Genomic DNA, 5,110 nt, shown 5'->3' with positions numbered 1-5,110 from the left:
TTCCCAAGCTTTTGATGCTTATTGTATGGCTAATGGAATAAGTGTTGAACATCCATTAGCTCATGTTCACACACAAAATGGGTTAGTATAATCACTTATTAAACACCTTCAATGAATTGCTAGACCCTTACTTATGAGAACAAATCTCCCAACTTTGGCTTGGGGCATGCTATTTTGCATGCCACAGCACTTATTCGTTTTAGGCCAACGAGTTACCATCAGTTCTCTCCTATGCAATTAGTTTTTGGCCAACAGTCAAATGTTTCCCATTTAAGAATATTCGGGTGTGCAATATATGTTCCCATTGCACCACCTTCTCGTACCAAAATAGGACCCCAAAGAAAATTGAGAATATATATTGGATATGATTCTCCCTCTATAGTGAGATATCTTGATATACAAATTTGAGATGTATTTAAATCCCAATTTGCGGATTGTCATTTTGATGAATCAAAATTTCAACATTGGGGGGAGAGAATAAGCTTCCTGAAAAGGAACTTAATTGGAATGCATCATCCTTGATGCATTTATATCCTCGATTAGGACAATGTGAACTAGAAGTTCAAAAGATTATACATTTGTAAAGAATAACAAATGAATTGCCTAATGCATTTTCTGATACAAAGAGGATAACCAAATCTTATATACCAGCAGAAAATGTCCCAATTCAAATTGATGTCCCAGTCGGACAAATAGCCACTGAAGCAAATTCACGCCAGAAGCGTGGCAGGCCTGTCGGTTCCAAAGACAAAAATCCTCGAAAAAGAAAAGAGGTAAATACTATTCCTATTGAAAAAGACATAGTAAAGACACATGCAGTTGTCCAAAATTCTGATAAAGTTTTGACGCAGAAGACGTTCAGGTACCTGAAAATTGTGAAAATGACGAGATCTCGATAAATGATGTCTTTATAGGAGAAAAATGGGACCGAAATAAGACAATTGTCAATAAAATATTTGCATATGATGTGGCATTAAATATCATGCATGAAAGTAAGGATCTTGAGCCAAGATCAGTCGAAGAATGTTGACAAAGAAATGGTTGGCCAAAATGGGAAGAAGCCATGAAGGTTGAGTTAAACTCACTTGCAAAACATGAAGTCTTTGGACCTGTAGTTCATACACCAGAAGATGTAAAACCTATTGGATACCGATGGGTATTTGTGAGAAAACAAAACGAGAAAAATGAAATTGTGCGCTACAAAACCCGACTTGTGGCACAAGGTTTTTCACAAAGGCCCGGTATAGATTATGAAAAAACGTATTCCCCTGTAGTGGATGCGATCACATTGCGTTATTTGGTCAGTTTATCTGCATATCATAAACTGCATATGCATTTAATGGATGTGGTAACAGCCTACTTATATGGCTCATTAAATCGGGATATCTATATGAAAGTCCTTGAAGGACTAAAGATGTCTAAACCATCCAATGAATATTCGCAGGGGTTATACTCAGTTAAATTGCAAAGATCATTATATGGTCTAAAGCAATCTGGACGAATGTGGTATAATCGTCTTACTGAGTATCTGGCCAAAAATGGATTCAAGAATGATGATATCTGTCCATGTGTTTTTATAAAGAAATATGCATCTGGATTCATTATAATTGCTGTATGCGTTGATGATTTAAATATCATTGGAACTCCTGAAGATATTCCAACAATTATAAAAACTCTAAAAGAAGAGTTTAAGATGAAAGATCTTGGAAAAACTAAATTTTGTCTCGGCCTGCAGATCGAGCATACAAAAAATGGGATCTTTATTCATCAAACAACATATACAGAAAAGATCTTGAAGAGATTTTATATGAATAAGTCACATCCATTAAGTACCCCAATGATTGTAAGATCTTTGGATATAGAAAAGGATCAATTGCGTCCTAAAGAAGAGAATGAAGATATCCTTGGTCCTGAAGTACCACATCTTAGTGCCATTGGAGCGCTAATATATCTTGCTAATAATACACGACCTGACAAATAATTCGTGGTGAATTTACTAGCAAGGTATAGTTCCTCTCCAACCAGAAGATATTGGAGTGGAATCAAGCAAATCTTTCGATATCTTCATGGAACGGTTGATCTGGGATTGTTTTATCCCTATGGATCCAAGTCACAACTAGTTGGCTATGCAGATGCAAGATATTTGTCTAATCCACATAAAGGAAAATCTCAAACAGGATACCTGTTAACATATGGTGGAACAACTATATCATGGAGGTCCACGAAACAGACGATTACTACAACATTCTCTAATCATGCCAAAATACTAGTGATTCATGAAGAAAGTCGCGAGTGATTTTGGCTCAGGAGTTTGATCCAATCTATTCTGTCATCATGTGGACTGATTGATCATAAGATAGGTCCAACTATCCTGTTTGAAGATAATACAACATGCATTGCTCAACTTAAAGGTGGATACATTAAAGGTGATAGAACAAAGCATATTTCTCCCAAATTCTTCTTCACTCATGATCTTTAAAATCAAGGGACAATTGATATCCAACAGATCCGCTTAAGTGACAATCTGACATATTTTTTCACAAAGTCACTCCCAAAATTCTCCTTTGAAAGATTGGTACATAAGATTGGGATGCATCGATTTCGAGACATTAAATGATGTCGACAAGAGGGGTAGACTTTACTCTTTTTTCCTTAGTCAGATTTTTTTTTATTGGGTTTTTCTTAACAAGGTTTTTAATGAGACAATCCCCATCACAAATGATATTGTACTCTTTTTTCTTCACTAAAGTTTTTTTCCATTGAGTTTTTTTTTAGTAAGGTTTTAATGAGGCATATTCATAAATGAGCATCCAAGAGGGAGTTTTACAACAAGGATGGATAAGGATGGATGCCCATTTATGGGCGGATCAGTTTTTTTTATGCTGAAAGGAGCAAGTTCTCATGACAAAACACAATTAATAAAGTTTGAAAAGTAGAATTTGTTTGCCTTTAAAAGCATGAACGTGGCAAAAAGATTATACACACAATTACAAATACTCTCCTCTCTCTCTCTCTTTACAGCAATAAAATAATCTTCTATCTTTATACACTACTAATAGTTTCTCTCTCTCTATCTTTATGTTACTACATATAAATATATAAATTATTTTATCGAGTTAATTATATTAATATTAGAGTCTTCTATTTATATATCTTTATTTTATATTTAGAACATCTTCCTTATTTATTTCACAACACAATTGTAATATAAAGGTTTTCAAAATTAAAAAAAAATTGCACTGATGGTCTCACTTTTTTTTCTATCGACTTGATCTTCACGCCATGAGTAATCTAGCACATTCTTTTTATGCTGGATTAGACGAAACAATGTTATAATTTTAGCATAATTTCTTGATGAACCAATATCGTTTAATCTTAATGGTCATATATTTTTTTGTGGGGCACAAGACGTTTTGCGATTCGTTAAAATTAAATAATATTGTCTCATTAAGAATTTAGTGTAAAAAATAAAGAAACGTTGCTTCGTCTAGTCTAGCGTAAAAAGGTATGTGCCAAGATACTCACGGCATTACGAGTCACTTAACAAAAAGGGGGTATGGATCAACGTGGTGCAATTTGTTTAATTTTAGAAACTTTTATGGTGTAATTAAAATCTTTGAGATCTTTTTTGTTCAAAGGGATAATTTTATAAACCACTTTTGCTGCCAAAAAATGATGAAACTGTCAAATTTACCGCCAAAATTCTAAAAAAAATAACGGTAATAATATTACTGTCCGACGAAATCTGACGGTATACATGTCGCTGATAACTATTTATTCGTTAATTTTATTTGCTTATTACCACTGGAAAATATTTGACGGTAAAGTTGGTGCCATTTTAAATTTTTTGCATTCTAATTACCGTGGAAATTTTGACGATAATATTATGTAACATAATAATATTAAAAAATAAATTATTATATCATCGGATTTATCACACGCAAAATCCGACAATAATATTTTTTAACTATAATTATTATAATTATAACCTGATGAAACTAAATAATTTTATGATAACTAACATTCAAATTAAAAACTAATGAAAACTAAACATGTTTTATTAAAGTAAAAAACTACAATACAATCTATTAGTAATGTCAAAACTACAAAAGAAAAACACTAAATCCTATGGTTCCTTGTTCATACCCTGGCCAATAACACAGAAATGCCCACCAATTAAGGTGGACCTCACGATAAGCGCAACCTCTTTAAGGAGGTTGGATACCGACATAAAGGTCCAACCCTACTGGACTTAACAAATAACTGCCTCCTTAAATCTCTCCTACTATCTCTACCTCATCTAGAAGTAAATCCCAACAAACTTTCAAGATAAAGGGGAGCGCTTATCTATCAGAAAAAATAGAACTACTCAAAGGTGGTTATCTACTCTACTATAAATACACTGAAACCCCAGGTATATTCACATTCTAATCTATAAAAAACCTGCCTAAAGCCCTTGCTAACTTAAGCATCGGGGTCTATTGCAGGTACCATCCCCACCTCCTCATGAGGAACTCAGACATGCAGCACTTTGGCATATCAAGTCGAATGCTGCCACGTAAAGGGATCTAGACCTCAGTTCAGACCCAAATTAATGTTTCAGGTAATCCTTAGAACATTAGAACCATTGTAGGGGACCTGAGATTCTCCCTCTGGCAGACCGCGAGCACGGAGATGGCTACACAGCATCTGAGTCTAAGCCAGAAGTTCAACGAAAGACCAAGCTCTTTTGCTCCCACCTCCACCACCACACCATGGCCCCTACGGGAAGGTATCTTGGGAAATCCTCAAACAAAGAGGATCCAGTCCATAGTCTACCATCCCAAGGCTGAAGAACAACCCCATACAACCGAGATCCTAGATCTCGTTCATGGCCAAGGGGATCGACTATAACACCTTGAACATGAGGCTGAACGCCAACAGAAAGCAGAATGCAAGTTGCGAAAAGATGTAAGGCGACAAAAAGAGTTAGAAGACAAGCTACGAAAGCTCGAAGCTGGTATGCAAAGAAGGAATAATCGGTCGGAGCGTTAGGTGGAATCCGAGTTTGAGAAGAACTACGACCCCAACCAAAAGGCAAAATGGAAGAGATACAAATCAGAGACTATCC

Source organism: Arachis duranensis, chromosome 8, assembly GCF_000817695.3.
Source record: "Arachis duranensis cultivar V14167 chromosome 8, aradu.V14167.gnm2.J7QH, whole genome shotgun sequence".
In the NCBI taxonomy this organism is placed as follows: Eukaryota; Viridiplantae; Streptophyta; class Magnoliopsida; order Fabales; family Fabaceae; genus Arachis; species Arachis duranensis.
This window is presented reverse-complemented; position numbering follows the sequence as displayed.